This window comes from Musca autumnalis, unplaced genomic scaffold (genome assembly GCF_047663935.1).
Source record: "Musca autumnalis isolate F117 unplaced genomic scaffold, ASM4766393v1 scaffold_4, whole genome shotgun sequence".
In the NCBI taxonomy this organism is placed as follows: Eukaryota; Metazoa; Arthropoda; class Insecta; order Diptera; family Muscidae; genus Musca; species Musca autumnalis.
The window spans coordinates 17,765,777-17,790,785 of NW_027411977.1; the positions used below are offsets into that span (position 1 = coordinate 17,765,777).

The 25,009-nt window shown below is 36.2% G+C and overlaps 1 protein-coding gene across 9 annotated transcripts in view; it reads left to right on the plus strand.

The window, feature by feature from the left end:
* Positions 1-1,230: 1,230 nt before the first annotated feature.
* The window catches only part of rhea (Talin_middle and talin-RS domain-containing protein rhea), a 114,782-nt gene continuing 91,003 nt past the window's right edge, over positions 1,231-25,009 (plus strand). For 4 of the 9 annotated variants that reach the window (XR_012412773.1, XM_073985584.1, XM_073985588.1 and 1 more), the window contains exons 1-2: positions 9,044-9,098; positions 17,814-17,971. The gene's annotated coding sequence lies outside the window, so the exon portion shown is untranslated. Of the gene's footprint in view, positions 1,762-9,043; positions 9,099-17,813; positions 17,972-25,009 lie in introns of those variants that run through there. The other 5 variants (XM_073985586.1, XM_073985589.1, XM_073985585.1 and 2 more) reach the window with 3 other exon arrangements.

Consider the following 25,009-nt stretch of genomic DNA (forward strand, 5'->3'; position numbering starts at 1 on the left):
TATAGAACAATGATGAACAAGAAGAGAGCATTTGTATGGTGAATCGTACGAAAACGTAAAGGGGAGTGGCCATCTTGTTCACCTATGCTATAGAAGCATTCTTTCTTTTAGAAAGTGTCTCTAAAAGCACCCTTTATTTTAGAAAGGTTTTATAAAAACACGGTTTTTTTTATAAATGATCTAAAGAAGCGCTCTTTCTTTCAGGAATGCTCTTTAGAAGCGTCCTTTCTTTTAGAAAGTGTCTCTAGAAGCACCCTTTCTTTTAGAAACGGTCTATAAAAGCACCCTTTCTTTTAGAAAGGGTCTATAAGCATCCTTTCTTTTAGAAAGGGTCTATAAAAGCACCGTTTGTTTTAAAAAGGGTCTTTAGAAGCAGAAAGAGCCTATAGAAGCGCCCCAGTTCGAAACTTTTTGACATTTTTCCATTTTAGAAGTTAAAGGACCAGACCAACTATATATCGGTTAATTTTTTAACGGAAACTAAATCCTCAAATAGAAATATTAAAGTTAATTTGGCCATTTTTTCTTAATAATCGTCTTAAAAATATTTTGATTTTTCCAGGTTGAATTACTTGGCTTCCTTTGTCTATACCTATCTTCTTTATTCTGCGTGGACATCCATACGAACATTTATTGTGAACCACTAATAGTACGGTACATTAGAGTTTTTTGACGGGTTAACCCACTTCATGAGGATTTATTTGACGTTTGAGCTATGGAATTGACATTTGAAACCCAAATCCACTGGGTTAATCCGGTTAAGTGCAAGGCCATGTTTATATTATAGTTTTTTGTAGGGTTAACCTTCTTTATGAGGATTTATTTGAAATATAAGCAATGGAATTGACCTTTGAAACCCAGTGGTTTGGTTAAATCCTGTTCTGTAACCGGGGTATAATAATAAATTCACATTAGAATTTAATTTATTAACATATCGCCTTCAAAAAATTCAACCCACTTTAAATAAAGTAAAATGTAAAATCAATCACTTTACTTTTAATTATTTAAAATTTAGGAATTATAAATTTAAACTCCTTTTTATTTATTTATATTTTATTTATATTTAATTTATTTATTTAAACCATTTTTTTTAAATAAATGTTCCATTTATTTTAATTAATTACATTCACATTTAATAGTCACCCTGTCTTTTTTTCGACCACAAAAAAGTAACCACCCAACAAAGTAATCAAGTAACCTATTCGTAAAATTGAGAGGGAGAGAGAGAATTAGTCTGTGAATGTTTTTTAGTTTATGACGAAGTTTCTTTAATAAGTGTTTATGTTTCAACTAAATAATTAACTAAATTTTGAGTGTTATTTACATAAAAAAGTGAGTTTTAAATTCTTCAATTCAATCAAAGTGACAAATAATTGAAATTAAGGCGCTGTAATGCGAAAATAAACAAAAATCTAATAAAACATTTTCACCTGCATTTGCAGTTGTTGCTTTTATTTGTGTGGAAATGAAATAAACGAAGAGAAATAGTTCCCCGCCCGCATATAAATCATTAAAGAAACACAACAACCACAACGGGAGGGCAAATAAGAACAAAAAAAAAATAAGATATTCTTTATCGCAAAATGAAAAATAATGAAAAAGTGATAAATTTGTTTAAGGAATTCTTTCCACAAATAACGGGAACAAATAAATTGTAATCACACACACATAAACACACTCATGGGCACAAACAAAGGCAAAGGTTAGAGCATGCATAAATTTGGCAAACAACAAATAAGGGTGAGGTGTAAGTGACTGAAGGTACGGCATATTGGTCAGGCAATTATTGCAAATATCATACAAAACCAGGCTATTTACCCCCAAAAAAACTCAGCAAACACCAACCTCAACAAATTAACAAACGATCAGCATGATGAAATCCAAAATTGAAAATGTAAAACAAAATAAGGCAAAAAATGATTAAAATGTTTGTGATGAGTGTACAAATGGAGAATCTTGCTTCTTAAGGGCGTATAAGTTCCTTGTTTTTTTATCGAGGCGGTGGTGGCGTTCTCTAGCTAACAAAAGCGTGGCATAACAACACAAAACGGACATATCACATAGGGAGTCACCGTTGACGCCACCTAATGGACGACAATATCCATAATTTACACTCATTATATGCAAAAAAAGAAAGAATACAACAACAGCACACAGCAAACAAAAAAGATATGGCAATAACTACGGCGGCCGACTACAGTGACAATGACACTGGATGGAATGGCAAGCACAATGATGATAGTATTGAATTGAATTAAGGCGCGGGAGGAATAACTTTTCCATCATCATTTTCATGCAAATCACATTAATTGTTGTCTGCCTGCCGCCTCTTCACAGTTGTGTGATATGTCTTGCTTTAATTGATAACAAGCTAAATGAAACAAGAAATTATACAACAACGATAAAGGAAGGCCAAAGAAAAAACACAAATAAGAAGGTTATTAAAAACCTTTTTAGGTTTATTTTATGAATTGGCCACAAATTATTAATTTGCTTGATTGAACTTTGCTCTTTTGCCCACCCAGCTCTTTTTCTAGCCCCTGCAAAAGAAAGTGTCCAAGGTGTTGTCTCTGCAAATTAATGAGCAATTGCTTTCCATGCATATTTGTTGCACTTCCATCTGTGGTTATGAAAAGCGATAGTGCATATGCAAATGTTCGGCGGCTTACCTTTTACAATTGATGGCCAATTACCAGTTGTGTTAATGGTTACGTTAAGAAGGTTAATGATAATTAGTATTGCAAAATGCTTTACAAGAAAAAAATTATGGGTAGGTAAAACCAAATAAGGGGACTTTGGATATCGCCGTTTAAATGTGACTGAAATAAATCACCTATGGTGGCCACAGTGAATGTTCAGCTATTCCCGCTGATGTAATTTCAATAAGGATCACTTTATGTTTTGCGGAAGGAATTTCTAAAAACTTGGCATAATGTTGTAGTACATTTTTAATGCTGCTCTATAAGAAAACATCCCTTGTGAGCCAATAAGGGATGATCTTCATAATAATAGAAATCAATTTAAAACAATGGTATTTTACTTAAAACTGAGTATGATCGCTTCCATACTAATTTGTATTTACTTTCAGCTTGCCATTTAAAACATTTTTAGAATCCTGACTCAAATAATTTTTATTATAACTGGTCTTGTGATGGTAATTGCTACGATATTTTTCATTGGTTCGGAAATTAATATTTGTCGAGATATGGACCCTAAAAATCTGGTACCAACATGAACAATGGAACAACTTGAGTTCAAGTTATGTCCACAAAAGTAGCCTTTGGCGACCTGTTTACAACGATTGGCTGTCTTTTAAAACAAGCGGAAGAGCACATAGGGAATTTAAATGCCCATATCTCGGAAAGTATGGACTTCCACAACAAAAAATAGATATTGTTGTAATCAGAGTTTTAATAGCTGTCGATGACAGACATGCAAAGAGATACGTGAGGGAAACCTTAAACTCGACTTGCAAGTCCACAAGGCGAAGATCCGCGATTATCTTTTGGCTTGGTTATAATGTACAATTGTGTTCCGCCCAGATCGGAACAACGTCGGGGTAGTTTTAGTAGTAGTGGCATATTTTGAGGTTGTCGTTGTTGTAACATTATACATATTACATGTTTGTTTTTCTACTCAATCTGGCTCTGAGTGACTTTCCAATTGTAAAAAAGTGGCTGCTTCGATGGATTGTGACCGCAAAGCTACTGGAGTTAGTTGAGTACGTTTGGCAGGGCTGTTGAAAAGCTGCAGTGTGTTGTGTTGGCCTGTGCTCCATGCAGAGCAGATTTTTACGTGTGCTGCAACATCCCGAGCCTAGCTGGATTTCAGATGTAATAACGTCTTGAAGGAGGATTTTCAACCATCAACACTTCTTCTAAATCCGAATAGTTGTTCCAGTTCCAGGAAAGTGGCTACTTCGATGGGATGTAACCACAGATCCACTGGAGTTAGATGAGTAGGTTTGGCGGGGCAGTTGAATAGGTGCATATTAATAGAAGTAGTATCGTGAGGGCCCATGCCGCATACTGGGTGCGATCAATTCCCGCCCAATAGGAATTTAGGCGACTGCAATATCCTGAGCGTAATTGAGCCAAATCCGAATAGTAGTCAACCGTGGCTTAAAGATATCCAACTTGGCAACTGCAGACCGCGCTGGTTAATTACGAGTATACCCACAGCCTTTAGACTTACTAGTCTTTGATACGATGAAAATGTGCCTCATCAAAATAATGGTTTTATTTATTTATTTCTTTCATAGGGCGGATTAATATTAAATTGCAGATCGAACTACTCCATGATATTTATGAAATATTAATATGTATCTTAAAAATAATTTATGATAGTGATTTAATCTGTATGTATGATGTACTGAATGTTTATTTATTTTTATACCCTCAGCATTTATGCTAACGAGGGTATATACACTTTCATACGGGCAAAATGTGCCTCATCGAAATAATGGTTTTAGACCTTAACTATGTTTCAGACAATTTGGAGTTAATTTAGCCATGTCCGTCCGTCTGTCTGGCTGGCTGGAGCGCACGATAACTCTCGAAAGGATCAACCGATTCGCGCCAAAAATTGGCTTTCGTAATATTTCGTCTAAACTTAGTTTAAGTTCGAAGATGGGTTATATCGGTCCACTCCTTCCGGTACTTCCCCCACAAAAGTTCGGATATGTTCGGAAAATTTGTGCGCACGATAACTCTTGAAGAAAGATTAGGCCCATACTTTGCACATGGTGAAATTTCTGCCAGACTTAGATGAGGTTTCAATATTCACTTAATCGGTCCACTCCTTCGGTTACCTCGCACACAAAATTTCGGAAAAGTTCCGTTTAGGACCTGTTTACGAATCGCTTTGATTTTTGTTGTAGCAACTTGTATTCAATGCCATCCATATAACGGTATAAACTTCATCGGGGACAAGTCCATACTTCCTGAGAAAATAGCCTGAAAGGTACAAGAAATCCCTATGACACCGTGTGTAGTGATCGGAGCGCAAGATAAATCTCGAACGGATCTGCCGATTCAATCCAAAATTTGGTCTTCATAATATTTTGTCCGACTTAGTTTAAGTTCGAAGATAAGCCAGATCGGTTCACTCCTTCAGGTACCTCACCCCACAAAAGTTCAAAAATGTTCGGAAAAATTGTGCGCACGATAACTCTTGATGGGAGTGAACGATTTGGTCCATAATTTACGCATCCTAATATATCTACCAGATATGGATCGGGTTGAAACTGGACTATATTTGTACCAGCTTATGTACCTAGGCCTTTATCCTACCGAAATTTCTAAAATTTTGTATTTAGTCTTCGTAGTATTCCAGCAGAGAATGGTAGGTACAGTGCCAGCCGAAACAGCTGAAATTTGGTATTTATATATAATAAGAGGGGCTATATCGGTTCAAGTTTAGATATGGCGATATAGCTGGGATTTTTATTTAGTCTTCGTTGGGCCTACAAAACTTTCCCTCAGACATTATTTGGTACGGGAAAACTATATCTCATAGTGATCAGAACTACCTATGGACAAAATTTGAGACCGATTCGAGAGTTGCCCATAAATAAAGTAATGGTGTTAAAGTAAGTATGGAAGTATGGACTACCACTGAGAAATCTACATATACAGTTAGTCAACTTAATTACAGTCGAACCTCGATTATCCGTGAATCGATTATTCGGGAACCTCCATTATCCGGGATAGAAGAGGAATGTTGGTCTTTTTCCATTTCCTCCATTTTTCGTTATAAACTTCATTATCCGGGAGTAAAAGCATACTTTCCAATTAATTTGATTAAGTAATCCAGTTCTAATTAACAAAAACAATGAAGCTGTATTTGACTTGGAGGGAAGGAAGCAGATATGGGAGGAATATATTACTAATCTTTTTACTGATAGCGAACGATCATCTTATGAGGATGTTTCGGAAATTCCAAGAAGAGGGACGCCTATAACGCATAGCGAAGTAGAACGCGCTATAAAATCATTGAAAGACAGAAAGGATACAGGACCGGACGAAATCCCATCAGAATTACTGAAACTTACTGATTCCAACAATATACACCTACTAGTCAACCTTTTTAACTACATATACAACACTGGAAACTATCCAGAAGAATGGCTAAAATCAACCTTCATCGCAATATAATATATATATTGGTAAAAGAATTTTTTATCAACCTATGAACAGGGTTAGAGCTATACGTAAAGCATGGCCTATAGGTATTTTCGATGCTGATTCCAAAAAAAAAAAAATTCATGGACGCATCCCTCGCCGTTTTTGAACAGTGGGCCCAATAGTATATGCACTCCAGCAAATTTGCTCTTGGGGATATATAAAATAATTTTTTACCAACCTCTGAACAGGTTCAGAACTATACGAAAAGCATGGCCTATAGGTATTTTCGATGCTGATTCCAAAAAAAAAATATTCCATGGACGCATCCCTCACCGTTGTTGAACAGTGGGCCCAACAGTATATGCACTTCAGCAAATTTGCTCTTGGGGATATATAAAATAATTTTTTACCAACCTCTGAACAGGTTCAGAACTATACGAAAAGCATGGCCTATAGGTATTTTCGATGCTGATTCCAAAAAAAAAAAAAAAAAAAAATATTCCATGGACGCATCCCTCACCGTTTTTCAACAGTGGGCCCAACAGTATGTGCACTTCAGCAAATTTGCTCTTGAGGATATATAAAATAATTTTTTACCAACCTCTGAACAGGTTTAGAACTATACGAAAAGCATGGCCTATAGGTATTTTCGATGTTGATTCAAAAAAAAAAAAAATATTCCATGGACGCATCCCTCACCGTTTTTGAACAGTGGGCCCAATAGTATATGAACTTCAGCAAATTTGCTCTTGGGGATATATAAAATAATTTTTTACCAACCTATGAACAGGTTTAGAGCTATACGAAAAGCATGGCCTATAGGTATTTTCGATGCTGATTCCAAAAAAAAAAAAAAAATATTCCATGGACGCATCCCTCACCGTTTTTGAACAGTGGGCCCAACGGTATGTGCACTTCAGCAAATTTGCTCTTGGGGATATATAAAATAATTTTTTACCAACCTCTGAACAGGTTTAGAACTATACAAAAAGCACGACCTATAGGTATTTTCGATGCTGATTGCAACAAAATATATCCCCTGGACGCACGCGGCCCCTTTTTTGAACAGAGGAAAGCAAAACCAACAGCACATGTTTCAATTTATTCAAATATATGTTTATTAATTAATTTGTATAATTTTTAATTCAATTGAATATTCTTCATATTTAATAGTTATTTATTTTAAATGCTTTCTAATAGTTTCTCGCTTAATTTAGTTCAATATTATTTACGCTTTTTGGTCATTTTAATAGTGTTTACCTTATATTAAAATTTGTGATTAAATTTTCCAATTTTAATTTAATATGTGATCTCTTAATCACCCTGTTAATGGTGTGCGTCTTTGCTAAAATTAAATTTTCCAATTTAAATTCCAATTTATTTTCACACACATGATTTACATATCCACATACCATAAAAGTCATAAATATCCTGCATTGTGCTGGGAAAATCCCACGATTTTATTGCATATTCATTCATTTTGCAACTATTTAGTTGACACCACAACAAACAACCAGGTACCTATACTTTTTGCCCGTTTATTTTGTTATTTACGATCCGATTTCTGCATTTATTGGCTTGATGTTGTCATTAACAGGTAAATCAACAGATATGTTCAAGAAACCCAACATTATTAAAAGAATTTCTTGTAACAATTCCTAATTAAAAATCTAAATTCTTAAAAATTCACCTTTTGCAATAATTTAGTTGACTAACTGTATATCGTTGTGATCAGCTTTCCAATGACAACCAATGGTAAATATTTCAGCCCGATTTGAGAGGTGCCCATAAACAAAGTAATGGTGTTAAAGTAAGACATTTCTGAAATATCAAGACCTACATCTCGAGAAGTATGGGCGCTTCCCCCGGGAAAGTTATACATATATCCTTGTGATCAGAGTCTCAAAGACTACATATGGTAAAAATTTGAGGCCGATCCGAGAGATGCTCCTAAACGAGATATTAATCCCTACTAAAATGGCGGGCATCAACATTTTCTGAGATTTTGTTTGAATCTTTGAAACTTCGGAGACCCATAACAATGGAAGTTTTAAACTTCCACCTAGCATAAAATGTATGATCGTAATGAGGGCAGCAAATTCTATCACTGTTACAAATTTTTAAAGCAATCCAAGCCCCTAAACACAACTTAAAGCAAAACAACTTTTTGACACGTCGTATGATTACAGGTAGTTACGTTTTTGTTTTCGTGTTTTACCAAAAAGTCACATTCAATTTGATGTTTTCTTTGTAACATTCGTTCATTACCTGTCGGAGGGGGACAGGTTCTGTCTTGTGTTTTAGGCTAAAAATCAATTAAATTTGAATAAATCATTTTTGTTTTTTTTTCTATATTATCTTTATTATTTCACCTCCTCCCTGTTATTCTTCTGTGTTCAATTTGCAATATTATCTCATACTCCGCTGTTGATGCTCATCATGTCATACATAAAATTTTGATCTAAAAGTCTATGAATTTGTGTGGTGTTTGGTTTTTTTGGTTCTTATTTAATGCTCCAATTGCGCTGCTGATGTGAGCACAACAAATGATCTTTCAAATAATTTGTTGTTGTTGTGCATCTTGTTTACAGAGAAGATCAAAATTTGTTTGGATCCCCACAATGAGATATGCTCCAACCTCCTCATCTCTCACAAAAGAACATTGGAGGGAATGACAACATTGGACAACATTGTTTCTTACAGAAAGAGAGGAGCAATATTTTTTCTGTTATAAAGAAAATAGAGGTTCTCCATTATACTTCACAACAGAATTCTCTGAGAATGGGGGGCAGAAATTTTTGTTGTTGTTGGTTATTCTCCATTTGTTTGTTGGTTCGGCTGGCTCTCTTTTGTAGGGAGAATGGCTGGCTTCCCCAACCAAAGCATTGGAGCTCTTTAGTTTAGCCTGTTTGTGCTTGCTAGCACCACACTGTTGATTCAGTTAGTTTGTGTAGTCTGCTACTTAAGGTACTCGTAAGTAAAAATTAGCGGAAAAATATTGTTATTGCCTGGTGGCGTCGACGACGACGGGGCAGCGGCGGTGCTGTTTTGATAATAAAACAAATGTGAAAATGAATAAGGCAACAGTGTTGCAGTGTTGTTGTTGCTGTTGTTCAAAGGAGAAAAAATTAATTGCTATAACAAAACAAAAATAGCCATAATGTGTGTGTGTGTGCGTGTGGGGGCTGATGAGATTGTTGGTGATGGTGGTGGGGGGTAATTGTGGCGGTGCTGGTTACTCACACCGAACGAACCGAACGGAAGGGCGTTTGATATGTTTATGTTACGCATTTCGACTTCTGTATTTACTTTAAGACAAGAAAAGAAAAAAAACGAAGCGATGTACCAAAGTTTGGTTCTTACTCTACCCCACCACCTACCTCACTCCCCCTACCCAAAGCAAACATTTTGCCGGTGTGTTTAGCCACTTCAATCATCGTCACACAAAAACAAAAATTAACCGTGTTTTAACGCGTCTCCGGGTGTTTGTGTGAACATGCGTGTGCGGGTTTCGTTTCGTTTGTTGCTGTTCGCTGGTGTCAATAATTACGAGCAACATATTACGATTACGTTGTTTTTATTGTTGTTGCTACGTTTGTTTTTGTGGCGATGATGTGATGATGCTGCTGCTGCAAACGTTACGATGTTATTTGTGTCTGGGAAGAAAAATTGGAAAAATTCTGAATCCACAAAATTGAATTTCAATTGAGAAAATACCTACCAAGAGTTGTTTGAGCAACAACATTGTAGTGGGTGTTGTGTTTGCCACATTTAACTTGCCATCGATCCAATGTAACAACCACTTGAAAACGATTTGTATGTTCTTGCCCCAACCAAACCCTAAATACTATGCACCGTGTCTCAAGTGATGCTATAACGTAATAAATTTATAACAAAAATGTGCCTACATACCAGCTTAGATTCTATGACCAAACGATCGCGACCGTATGTTGGCAACTTGTTCCATGGCCATTTTTTCTAGCCAACTTCCTACCCCTACGCAAATGGGGCCGGTTTGCTTTGTTGGATTGGAATGGCATTTGAAATAATAATAAAAAATGAAATATTAAAAACTTCGAAAATTAATAACAAAATTTATAAAAAAAAAAAAAAAAAATAAGTGAACATGAAATATTGCAAAAACCTGAATTTATGTTATATAATTTAAACAACAACAAAAAATATATAAAAAAATTAAAAAAAAAAAATTCTAATAAAAATAAACAAATATGTGAACCTCAAAAAGAAAGCAGCAACCGAAAAGCACACATTATGCATAGAAATTAAAACAAAAAAAATTAACACGTTCGCGGACGTGAATGCTATAGCATTCATTTGCAAAGTCAATTTTTTGTCATTTACTTCAATACAATCGTACGTTTTTGCGATTAAAGTACATAGTATTATTAATTTTATCAATATCCATAATATAATAAATAAAAAATTGTAATAGGACTAATAATTATTTAATAAATACAAAAAAAAACTAACTTCTGAAAAAATTGGGTGTCCGCGAACGTGTTAATTAAAAATTTCAATTTGCATGAGTTTTGAAAAATTACACAAGTTTACAAAATTTGACAACCAACTGTTCAATCTATGTTCAAAATTTAATTAATTTAAAAAAAGGAACAAGTTTCGTTTAGAGACACCTCTCGGATTGGGCTAAAATTTGTATCATAGGTAGTCCTTGGGACCCTGATCACAACGATATAAAGCATTCGCCGGGGATAGTACAAACTTTCCGAGATATGGGATCTTGACTTTTTTACTTTTATCACCATTATTAATTAATGTATGCAATGTAGGTACCGTTATACAGTTCATGAAGAGTGTTTTTTTAATACGGTTAATAACTTTAATTTTCTAAAAAAAAAACAAAACAAGTAAAAAAGTATCAGTCGGTTTGCCGACAGAGATATACCCTCAGCCTGTTTATATTAAAACAATTTTTTCCCAAAATACGTATGTATTTAGGGGCTTTTTAAAATGTTGGGCATTTGAACCGACAAAAATGTTGATTAGGATTAAAGATCAAAAGTTTTGCGGAGGAGATACTAAAATGAATTGACCGACATTGACCGTTAGAAGTGGATCTCCAGCCACGACATATGGTGCCATAGGGGGTTTTTACACTCTTCGGGCTGTTTGCTCAAGAAGTATGGACTTGCCCCTACAAAAACTTTTGCCATCGTAATGGAGGTAGCGAATGCAAACAGCTTCAACAAAAATCAAAGTGATTCGATAGCAGGTCTTAAAGTGAACTTATCCGAAATTTTGTATGGGAGGTACGGGATGGAGTGGACAAATATAGTCCATATTTGAACCTGATCTATATATGGTAGTTATATTAGGATGTGTAAAGTATAGACCAATTCGGCCACTCCCTTCATGAATTACCGTACAATTTTTCCAAACATTTTTGAACTTTTGTGGGGGAGAGGTACCTGAAGGAGTGGACCGATATGGCTTATCTTAAACTATGTTTTGATAAAATATTATGAAGGCCAAATTTTGGACCGAAGCGACAGATCCGTTCGAGAGTTATCTTGCGTTCAACCACTACACAAGGTGTCATAGGGGCTATTTGCACCTTTGCGGCCATTGATGAAACTTGTACCTGTAGTATGGGGGAAGTGAATACAAGTTGCTAAAACAAAAATCAAAGCGATTAGAGAGCAGGTCCTAAACTGACCTTATCCGAAATTTTGTGTGGGAGGTACCCGAAGGAGTGGACCGATGAAGTCCATATTGGAACCTCATCTAAGTCTGGTAGACATTTCACGATTTGCAAAGTATGGACCAAATCGGTTCCTCCCTTCCAGACTTATCGTGCGTACGAATTTTCCGAACATTTTCGAACTTTTGTGGGGGAGGTACCGGAAGGAGTGGACCGATATAACCCATCTTCGAACTTAAACTAAGTTTGGACGAAATATTGCGAAAGCCAAATTTTGGACCGAATCGGTTGATCCGTTCGAGAGTTATCGTGCGCTCCAGCCAGCCAGACGGACATTGCTCAATCGACTCCAAACTGTCTAAAACACATTTCGTCCAAACATACTTGGGGTCTAAAACCATTATTTCGATGAGGCACATTTTGCGCGTATGAAAGTGTACATACCCTCGTTAGCATAAATGCTGAGGGTATAAAAAGGTACATGTCTCCTTTAGAGGCACCTCTCGGATTGGGCTGAAATTTGTATCATAGGTAGTCGTCCTTCGGACCTTGTTCGCAACGATATAAAGCTTACCGGGGACAGTACATAGTTGTTAACATTCCAAGGGCCATATCTCTGGATCCAGAGAAGGTATTACAACATATAGCACCATTTTGGAAAGGTGAAAGTGGAGGATATAATCTGATATACATTTAGCGAGTACCCATAATGGGCCCATTTTCGACATTTTGAGGGTTTTTTGGAAAAACCTGGTTCCAAAAATCGGTTTTGGAACATTCCTAGTTTGACTATAATCGTCCGATCGATTTGAAATTTTCACCATAGATACATCTCGATGCCCTGAATATGAAAATATAAAATGTTGCCGGCGGTCATAACCGGTTATCCGATTATTTGATCCGAAATTACGGGTAAAGAACCGGGTATTCTGTGCTGATATGGGTATCAAAAAGAAGCTTAGGAAAACACCTATCCAGAAATGTAATATAAACCGGTTACAATTCTAGAGCAAATTTTGGGTACGCAAATTGGGTGCAAATTTCGGCTACGCGAATGAAAGTTTCTTTTAAATTTAAAGTTTTCTTAAGTAGCCGGCCTTCGACCGGGGATTTAAGACTTTCTCCGACGGGTTCAAATTTAAGCTACGCGGACAACAGATTCTTTCAAATTGTAAGTTTTTTCCTTAAAATTTTAATAATTACCAGAATTTTTAAGCAAAAAATATAGTAAAAATACACTTTTTTCTCTAACTCCCAAACCGGGTTTAGCATCATAACAGAAAATAAATCATTAAAAAGGTGATATTTTAAGCTTTCATTTGATACCCATATAATATAATATAATCATAATACCCGGTTATATATCCGGTATTTTATCCGTAATTTCGGATCAAATAATCGGAGAACCGGTTATGACCGCCGGTAAAATTTTATATTTTCGTAATCAGGGCATCGAGATCTATCTATCTATGGTAAAAATTACAGATTTATCCGACAGTTTTAGCTAAACTAGGAATAAACCTCGGTTCATATCATCTGAACACCTGAAAATGACCACTTGTTGGATAGGTATTTCCATAAGCTTTCCAACGATGCCAATAGGAATCGGTTCAGTATTGCCGGGTCCAACCGGGTTTTGTACTCGGACTTTCGGTTCAAATAATCGGACAACCGGGTCCGTCCCCCAAGAAAATTATACATCCCTCTGGAAAAAAATTTCAAAAGATCTGAGAGTTTTTACTAAACTAGAGTTGTTCCCGTGGTTTTATTACTTTCTCCTATGGACAGGTGCAAAGGTCGGCTACGCGAACAAAGGTACTCTCCATAAGCTTAAAAATGATACCCATATTACCCAAGCATGAATAGTAACATGTTAAGACCCATATCTCGGAAATTATGGGGTCCCAAGGGCTACTTATGGCAATAATTTCAGCCCGATCCGAGAGGTGCCCTTAAACTAATTTTAATGTCGTTTATGAGCACCTTTCGCATCGAGTTGAAATATTTACCACAGGTCGTCTGTGGTATCCGGATCGCAATAATTTATGGCTTTACAGCGGAAGTCCATACTTCCCGAGATATGGAGGTTGTCTTTTAGAAATTGAAGGAAATGTTTTACTTTATCACGATAACGTTTTTTTGGCGAATCCCCAGGATCGGAAAAAGTTCATAGTTCAATATTTGGCATTGAAAAGTAAGAAAGTATCAGTCAGCTGTGCTGACGGAGATATAAGCTTCGTTCGACAACTAAAAAGTTTTTACACATTTAACACGTTTTGCACATTTTTCCCCAAAATGCGTTCCCGTACACCAAAAAATTGCAAAATGTTCACTTCTTTTTGAACAAAAATGGCGCTGAAACATTTTTAGTAGCCAAACTTCTTCATAAAGGAATCGAAATAGGTATTAAATTACGTTAAACTAAGTTTAAAAGAAATTTTTGAAAAAGTTTTAGAGTTATCTTGCATAATAGCCATTTTCGTATGTGCCGGGAGGTTTTTGGTGTTTGGACCATTATCTCAGGAAGTATTGACATACTCCGGAAAAAAGATTGTACCGTTGTAAATGAGGCAGCTAGAACAACCTACTGAAAGAGAATCAAAACGATGCGAGAGGAGCTCTTAAACTTCACGTTTTTTTTCGAATTTTGTGTGGGAGGTACCCGATGGAGTGGACCAATATAGCCCATATTCCAACCAGATACATGACTGGATAAAATAAATGCACACATTTTGCGTGCAAAGTCTGCACCAATCAGAAACTCCTGCGAGAATTATCTTCCTGGTTTGTCATTTTGGTTGGTGCTGTCAGGGTTTTTTGGAACATTAAGGCCAATATCTCAGCGAGTATGGACTTGCGTAAGAAAAAAATTATACCGTCATAAAGGGAGTCGCAAGGACAACCTGCTGAAAAAATTCGACAACTTACTGAAACAAATTTCAAAACGATCCGAGAGGAACTCTTAAACTTCACTTTAACCGAATTTTGTGTGGGAGTTACCCGAAGTAGTGGACCAAAATATTCCATATTCGAACCCAATCCATATCTAGAAGGAAAAATACGATGTGCAAAGTTTGGACCAAATCGATTGCTGCCTTCGAGAATTATCGTTCATTATCGTACCCGAAGGAATGGACCGATATGGCCCATCTTCGAACATTAACTAAGTTTGGACAAAATATTACGATACCCAAAATTTGGTTCGAATCAGTTGATCCGTTCGAGAGCATTCGTGCGCACCAGCCAGCCAGACAGACAGACGGACGGACGAACATGGCTAAATTGACTCCAAATTTTCTGAAACGAATTTCGTCCAAACATACTTGGGGTCTAAAACCGTTATTTCGATGAGGCACATTTTTGGTCTATCAAAGTGTATACATATACCCTTCTTAGTAAAGGCTGAGGGTATAAAAATGGGCTATATCAGTCCACGTTTTGATATAGCCCGCATAGAAAGGAACCTCCCGATTTTCGGTATATCCAAGGTTTTAGCATTATTATCCCACCGAAATGGCGGCAACTTGGTATTTGGTCTTCGTTGGGGTACACAACATTCCTGGAGAGAATAGTCTGTATATATCCACGTTTTGATAAAGCCCCCCATAGACAGGTACCCCCTGATTTTCGGTATTTTTAAGATTTCAGTCACATTGTCCAACCGAAACGCTATAGAATGGCACCTTCTGATTTTGGGAATTTTGAACGTATTAGCCACATTATCCAACCGAAATAGCTGAAACTTGGTATTTAGTCTTGGTTCGGGTATAAAATCTTGGTATTGGCTTCATAGAACGATATCGTCCGATTTTCGGTAATTTTAATGCCAAAAATTTGGTAGTCTTCGTTGGGGGTACTAAATATTCCTGGAGTATATGGTCGGTGCAGGACCTCTGATATAATAATATAATAATTGTTCCACAAACATCCCTGAAAGGACAAGGGAGACTTCTCTCACCCCGATTCATATTAGCTCAATGATATGGGACCTACTGTTTATCGCCGAGTCCGAACGGCGTGTCTTAAGACGCCAATTTGTAGAGAAGTTTGGGTGCCACCATGGTGCAATGGTATGCCCGCCTTGCACGCCAGGCAACATCAAACAATTTTCAGCGGCAGCAAAATACCCCTCAGTAATGTTGGCGACATTTCCTGAGTATTTCAGCCTTGTAAAACTTCCCCCACCTTCTGATGTAGCCCCAATGAAACGGTACCTCCCGATTTTGGGATTTTTGTTTGGATTCTTCTAAGAATTTTAGCACAGGTAGGTCTCATTGTCCTGAACATTAAAATATATATCGTCTGTGGGAAGTTCATACTTCACGAGATATAGGCCTTTAAAGTTCGAAAAAATCTCGTGCACGTCATAGGCCCTTTCGAAGGAGGTACCTGAAGGAATGGACCATCTTGGAACTGGATCAAATTTTGAGGTGTCATTCCTTTCGACCAGTTATCGCAAGGCATTTCAAATCAATTTTCGAGCAGGTCTTAAACTACACTTAAGCGAAAATGTTGAACATTTTTGTGGGAGAATCCGGAAGGAGGCTTCCGATTATGATCCATTTTCGAACCTTGGTTTAAGTTTGGGAAAAATATTTCAATATTGTGTCCATAATTTTACTTGGTCACTGTAGATTTTTTAGATCTTTGGGTCATTATTGCAAGAAGCTTAGACTTGCCTACGAAAAACTTAATGTAGTTGCAATCAGAATCACAAGGACTACTTTGGGTGAAAATTTCAAAACAATACTCAAGCAGTCCTTTAACTCGACTTAAGTGAAAATGTTAAACTTTTGTGAAGGAGTTGTCTAATATAGACCTTATCGGGATCTGTGGGGGGTTCTGTAACTTTTCTTCCGTTACGGACGAAAATTGTTAAAATAAAAACGCGAAATTATGAATAAACATTTGAAAAAAACTTGACAGCACTTTCGAAAAATTTCGTTATTTCTAGTTAACGATAATTGTCGCTAATTATGTCGTTAACTAGATGCAGAATCGTACTACAGATAAACTTTTGGAAGAAATTTTACTATGTGCAAAGTTTCGATCAAATTGGATATTCAATTCATATGCAGCCTTGTTCATCAATCTGATGAGGTATTGGCTTGCTTCCGAAAAAAATGTGACGTTTCAAAACAATTCTGCACTGGCGAACATTTGCGAACCAATATAGTGCATATTGGAAACTGATCTATGCCTGAATGAAGTATTAATATTTTGGAAAAAATCGGTTACTCGCTTCGAGAGTTATCGTCCACTTTTGTGGGGAGATACCTTAAGGATTCATCAATATGACCCATCGTCGAACTTGATCTCAGGTTGGACAAAATATTAGAAAGTGCAAGGTTTGGACCAAATCGGTTCATGTGCTCGGCAGATAGGTGGATGGGCAATTCATGCCATGTTACCCTAATTAACTAAAGGTGGGGGTTCACACGATCAGTTTTGACTGCCAGTTTTGCTCATATAATCGGTTGCATCCCGTGGCCGTTCATTTATGGCTGTCGTCAAAATGTTTTGTGGTTGCTGGACAGTTTGACATTAACCGATTTTTCCAAAAAAATCGACAGTCAAAACTGATGGTGCGTACCCGCTTATTTTCATGAAATTTCTCTTTAATCTGGAATAGAAACCGGTTTTATAACATCCTAAAATGAAATGTGTGTCATTTGTAAATATTCTAAATTCTTAGTTTCCAAATTTTGTATACTTGTGTAATTTCCAAGCAATGAAACAAAACGAAAAAAAACTGCCCACAAAAAACATCATAAATTTTGCTAAAAACAACAAAAATTACCTCATCTTTCGCATACGCGTTTTCGGTGTCTTTGTGATATCTTGTTTTTTGCTGTTTGTTTCTACTTCTACTTTTGTGTTAAACGCCCAGCTCACTCTCTATAAAGAATACAAAAAATAAGACAACATATGCTGATTTTTGAATATTGTTAGTGTTGAGTTTTTTCATTCTTATAAAAAATTATTTTTTTCTTATTTTCAATTTCAAGTTTGTTGGTATATGATTTCGTGAATTTTTTGTGTATTATTGCTAAAAGAAAATAACAAGAAAGAAACTAAACTACAATACCTGTAGTAATCAACAACAACAAAGAAAGAATATCTACCATCAGCAAGCTGATTATCATCATTTCGAACTATTTTTTTTGTAAGTATTATTTTTATTATTTTATTTTTCACTTACCTCAATTTTTTATGTCATATCTTTTTTGGGAATTTTTGTTTTTTTTTTTTTTGGTTTATTTGTTTATATTCTTGGAAACGATTCAATGTTGCATGATGACGACCGAAAACGTATACAAAATTTTGTAATGATTTATTCACGAAAATAACAATGAACATGACAATGATTTTAAATAATAGCCACCAATTGAATTTCTCCAACAATTTTGAATTTATGTAAAAAAATCGTTTGAACTGCTTTTGTGAGTCATGATTGCTAATAAAGAAACTACTTCAAAACTATGTTTTTATTGCAATTTTAATAATTTATTTAAAATTCGAGTTATTATATTTGAATCATCTGTGTTAAATTAGAAATGGAATGACGGGTAGCAAGCACTTGGTATGTTGCGAGTGATTTATCCATAATGTTCAATGCAATTTTTCGATCTACAATCTTAAATGTGCAGAATCTGAAAGAGCAGCCGACAAAATCGCTTCCTCCTAATTTTATATTATGTATTGAATATTTGTCCTTTTTATACCCTCAACCTTTAGGCTAACGAGAGGGTATACATATATTTAGGGGTATATATTTATATATTGATAAAAGGTCATCACCTTATCTCCCTGTATCACATCGTATCATCTGATATGTAAGATTTTATCTAACCTTAAATAAAAACTCATCGACATAACACGGAGGAAAAAACGGTCCCAAACATATTTTGCAGCAAACATATTTATGTTTTTAACAGTCCCAATCATAACATATCGCACCTGTTCAACAAAAGGATAGTAACTCAAAATTTTGAAATTTCCACTTTTTATTAAAAATTGATAGAAATCTCCCATTATTTTGTCTACCTTTATGTTACTCTTCGTTTCTACAGAGCAACTACTGATGTATCAACAGTTTTTTGTCTCTACTGAAAAAATAGACATTTTTGAGTTACTACCCTTTTGTTGAACAGGTGCGATATGTTTGGGTCCTGCCAACCAATATACATATGTTTGGCTGCAAACAAATATTTGTTTAGGTGCAAACAAATCTATGTTTGATGCAAACAAATAATTGTTTGGGTGCAAATAAATATTTGTTTGCGTCAATTATAAATACAAACCCAAAAGCCACACAAAACATATACATACACACACATTTATAAATGGTGGTGGATTTTCTTTTATTCGAAATACACCAAGACCTCACTTTGCGTCGTTGATACGTTCCAAAAAATAGGACTCAAAATGAAACGACGAAAACCTTTACATGGAAAGATTTTCTATGGAAAACCTTTACACGTATAAGGTTTTTGGATCAAACGGAAAAAAATTAGGGGTATTCGTTTCAAAAAAACCTGTTTTTAAGTCACCTTACAGTATAAAATCATCACCCTAGATTTTTTACATTTTAGGGGGTAGGCCTTCCAAAAAATGTTTTCCTTTTTTTTGGTCACCCTAATATTCACATTGACGTGATCAAAAATGTGCATCATCGAAATAATTATTTTGGTATGTTTGGACGAAATTCGTTTCAGACAATTTGAAATCGATTTACATCTGTCGGTCTGTCTGGCTGGAACGACGATAACTCTCGAACGGATCAACTAATTCGGTCCAAAATTTGGCCCTCGTAATATTTTGCCAAAACAAGTTCGAAGATGGGCCATATTGGTCCACTCCATCGGGAAAGTCCCTCCCCCACAAAAGTCCAAAACTTTTCGCTAACATGGTGTGCACGATAACCCTCGAAGGAAATGACCGATTTGATCCATACTTTGCACATCGTAATATTTCTGCGAGATATAGATTAGGTTCAAATAGGTACTATATCGGTCCACTACCTCGGGTACGTCCCACACAAAATTTCAGAAAAGTGCAGTTTAAGAGCTGCTCACAAATCGCTTTGATTTTTGCAACAGCGAATTGCGTTCGCTGTCCCCCATTACGACGGTACAAGTTTTTTCAGGGGCAAGTCCATACTTCTGGAGAAAATGGCCCGAAAGATGCCAAAAAAACCAAATGTAAAGTGGCTAGAGAGCACGAAACTCTCGGACGGAGCAGCCGCTTAGGTCCAAATTTTGACCTTCGTCCTCACATACTGATCCAAAACCTTTATGTTGTACGGTGCTCAACTGAAATGACTCCCAAAATAATATCCACTTCCAAAAAGGAGTATATCGATCCATTCCTTCAGGTATATTTATACCCTCATCATTTATGCTAACGAGGGTATATACAGTCTGTCGCAAAAGTTAGTATACACCGTTGAAACCAAAATGTATTAGGGATAAATATCACTATAACTTATAGAAAACAACAAACAATTAGTTTTGTGTGATAGACAAGAAGGTTGTCTTCCGCAATACCAATTAAAAGTGCGCAATATTTGCATACATTAGCAAATGAAAGGTTCGAATCCCAAAAAGACCAAAATTTATGTCGCAAAAGTTAGTATACAACGGAGAATCCACGTGGAACTGTTTAAACAATACTTGACATTTTTTAACAAAATGAAACTAAATCTGTACTTAAGATCATAAAGAGTATATTAATTGGTTTTAATGGCAGTTATAGTACTTATAGTGACAAGTCCAACGTACACTGGATCGTAAAATCCACAAAAATTGGTCATCTGCAAATACAACAATTGTAGCGACAAAATTCCGGTTGTTATGTCCTGTTTATGAATTTTAAAGCCGTGAAATGCTCAGAAAAGCTCTAAAGTTTCAATATGGGGTGATCTTGATCGAGTTTTGACTTGTCCTTTTTGAAAAAACGGGAATTTCTTGAAGGAAACCCATACTTTCGAGGCCGTTGTCCTTTTGAAACATGTAACAATCCTTAATCCTTACACATAAGGACCTTCCTTTTCAGTTAATTTCCTTACAAATTATGTCACTTTTCACTTTCTTACCAAAAATAAATAGTAGTATAACCTCAAGTTCTGGTGTAAGCCCTACAGTGATACTCCACCACCGCAGAAGGATATGATAGCTAATTTAAAATTTTAATACAGAGCTTTCTCTGCTATTATAACGCATGGTTTGTGCAAAAACGTTCTGAAAAGCTGTGTTCGCTTCACTTAAGACTAAAATATAACTAAATGGATCAGTTAGAAGTAGTTCAATAGACATTAGTAGTACATTAGACACTAGGGACACGAGAAGAATGTCCGATACTGCTAAAAGGCCGGTAGGACAGTATAACTGTAGGGCTTACAACGGATCTTGAGGTTCTCCTACTATTTACTTTTGGTGAGAATATGAAAAGGGGCAACATTTGTGAGAAAATTAACTCAAAAGGAAAGTCCTTATGTGTAAGGATTAAGGATTATTACATGTTTCAAAGGGACAATGGCCTCAAAAGTATGGATTTCCTTCAAGAAATTCCCGTTTTTTCAAACAGGACAAGTCGAAACTCGATCAAAATCACCCCATATTGAAACTTTAGAGCTGTTCTGAGCATTTCATGGTTTAGAATTCATAAACAGGACATAACACTCGGAATTTTGTCGCTACAGTTGTTGTATTTGTAGATGACCAATTTTTGTGGATTTTACGATCCAGTGTACGTTGGACTTGTCACTATAAGTACTATAACTGCCATTAAAACCAATTAATATACTCTTTATGATCTTAAGTACAGATTTAGTTTCATTTTGTTCAAAAATATCAAGAATTTTTTACACAGTTCCACGAGGATTCTCCGTTGTATACTAACTTTTGCGACATATATTTTTGTGTTTTTGGGATTCGAACCGTACATTTGCTAATGTATGCAAATATTGCGCACTTTTAATAGTTATAACGGAAGACAACCTTCTTGTCTATCAAATAAAACTAATTGTTTGTTGTTTTCTAAAAGTTATAGTGATATTTATCCCTAATACATTTTGGTTTCAACGGTGTATACTAACTTTTGCGACAGACTGTACACTTTCAAAATGTGCTTCATCGAAGTAATGGTTTTAGACCCCAAGTATGTTTGGACGAAATGTGTTTCAGACAATTTGGAGTTGATTTAGCCATGTCCGTCCGTCTGTCTGTCTGGCTGGAGCTCACGATAACTCTCGAACGGACCAACCGATTCGGTCCAAAATTTGGCTTTCGTAGTATTTTGTCCAAACTTAGTTTAAGTTCGGTCCACTCCTTCCGGTACCTCCCCCACAAAAGTTCGGAAATATTCGGAAAATTTCTGCGCACGATAACTCTTAAAGGAAGTAACCGACTTCGTCCATACTTTGCACATCGTGAAATTTCTACCAGACTTAAATGAGGTTCCAATATGGACTCAATCGTTCCACACCTTCGGGTACCTCCCATAAAAAATTTCGGAAAAGCTCAGTTTAGGACCTGCTCTCGAATCGCTTTGATTTTTGTTGTAACAACTAGTATTCACTGCCCCTTAAACGACGATATAAGTTTCGTCAGGGGCAAGTCCATACTTTCTGAGAAAATAGCCTAAAAGTTGCAAAGAGCCCCCGTGTGTAGTGGTTGCAGCGCAAGATAATTCTCGAACGGATCAGGCGATTCGGTCCAAAATGTGGCCTTCGTAATATTTTGTGCAAACTTAATTTAAGTTCGAAGATAAGCCATATCGGTCCACTCCTTCAGGTACCTCCCCCACAAAAGCTCAAAAATGTTCGGAAAAGTTGTGCGCACGAAAACTCTTGATGGGAGTGACCAATTTGGTCCATACTTTACACATCCTAATATATCTACCAGATATAAATCAAGTCCGAATATGGACTATATTTGTCCACTCCTTCGGGTACCTCCCACACAAAATTTTGGATAAATTCACTTTAAGACCAGCTGTCACTTTGATTTGTGTTGAATCAACTTGCATTCGCTACCTCAATTACGACAGTAAAAGTGTTTTCAGGGGCAAGCCCATACTTCTTGCGAAAACAGCCCGCAAGTTGTAAAACCCCCTATTGCATCAAATGTAGTGGCTGGAGAGCTCAAACCGAATACTGCTGTTCGTTCACACTTTGGATATTAAAATATTTCTTGGAATATTAGATGCAATTCGAATGTGGCGCTTATAGGTCCACTCCTTCCGGTACCTCCCACGCAAAAGTTCGAAAATATTCGCTAAAATGATACGCGCGATTTCACAAAGACGAAACAACCGGACTGGTCCAAACATTGGATTTCTAAATATTGTCGAAACTTAGTTTATGTTCAAATTTGGGCCCTATCTGTCCAATCCTTGTGGTACCAACCACACAAATGTTCAACATTTTTGTGTGGTTAAGGGTCTATTCCAGGATCCTGTGGACATTTTTACCGAAGGGTTTCCTAGTGGCCCTGTTTACAGCGGTATTATGTTTTTCGTAGGCTAGTGTGGTAAAAAAAGCTCTATCTATCGTTATCCCCGCAAATTTTTGAGCTTTAATCCTATCCATACTTTTGTCGGTTCATACGCCAACATTTTGAAAATCCCCCTAAATACATAAGTTTTTTTTTTTTATTTTGAAAAAAAGTTTTTCTATCCACACAGGCTGTCGGCAAAGCTGACTGATACTTTTTTACTTGTTTTGTCGGAAAGTTCATACGGCCAAAAGGGGTCGTAATATCTGAAAACCCACTAATATATAATTAATGGGATTTTGGTTGTGTAGCCCGTATTCGATTCTATATCGTCCGTAGATTAAAGTTTCAACTGAGGGTATGTCTCTGTCGGCAAAACCGACTGATACCTTTTCACTTGTTCTTCCGCAAATTCATGTTTCTACGACTGGGTACGATCTATTACGAATCTATTGCTGGGTACGATAGCTATCGAAAGGAGAGACTGATAGTGAACAATTTCTTCCAAACTTACATTTAGTTAGAAGAAGGTTCTTATCGGATAACACCTTCCAGTAACTCCCCCAATTTTCGCTTAAGTGTAGTTTACAAGCTGTTCAAGGATCGATTGGAAATTTTCAACTAGGATAGTCTTTGTTGCCTTAATTACAATATTGTTGTGGTGGGCAAGTCCTTAATTCCTAAGATAATGAACCCAAAATCTCTAAAAAATCCCACGGTGGCAAGCTAAAATGGTTATACCAACTAGGATAACTATCGAAAGGTTCGGATCCCGGTCCGTTCTTTCATGTATCTCCTACGCACAAGTTAATCTAGTCGAAGCCACTTATCGGATCGTTTTGAAATATGAATAGTCTTTTTTGCTATGGGAGGGCAATACTTCCACAGATATACCAATATTTAGGACCACTCCTTCATGCACCTCTTTTATTAAAGTTTTATATAGTTTGTGGTCTTTTATGCATCGCATAATATTATGCTCCGTTCTTCTCTCGATAATGTGACGAATGTTCCAAAGACCCCGCACAGTGGAATAATTAGTCATAGTTGGCCTAGTTATTCCACTGTGCACTACCCTACAAAATTCTAAAATTTTATTGGAGACTTCCAAAATTCTTTTGTCACCTAATAAATAAATTTTAAAAATTAGCGATCTGTTCATGTTGTATTTAGGTCCACCACTCCATAATTTTTTTTTTGCACAGTCATAGTCTGTTGTTTCTGCAAATAATTCACTAATCGCCAACATTTGTTGTAACAAATATTGCCAATGAAGGAAAGAGGAAGGGAGATGAGTCATTCATAAATTCCAGAAATCGTTGTATTATTCATTCGATAACTATCCACAAGTTGCCATTAGCTATCCACATTGTTTTATTTATTTAAACATTCTTTGTTTGTGTTGTTGTTATTGTTTATTTGAAGCTGTTGATTTGAGTGAGTAACGGATGGAATGAAGAAATGTATTAAATAATTGCTGCTGCTCGGATAGTCACTTCAAGACTCTCTAAATAAAATCTCTCTAAATAAAATCTGTTAATCCATTTAAATCTATTTCATAAATGGGATTTACACCCAACTCGAATATCTTAAAACAACTCTTTTCTGTGGCAAATATTTTATTTGTGAATATAAATTTTCCAATGTTATTGTTGTTGTTATGTATCTCTGCCTGGGGTCTCTCTCTCCCTCCATATGTGTTGATA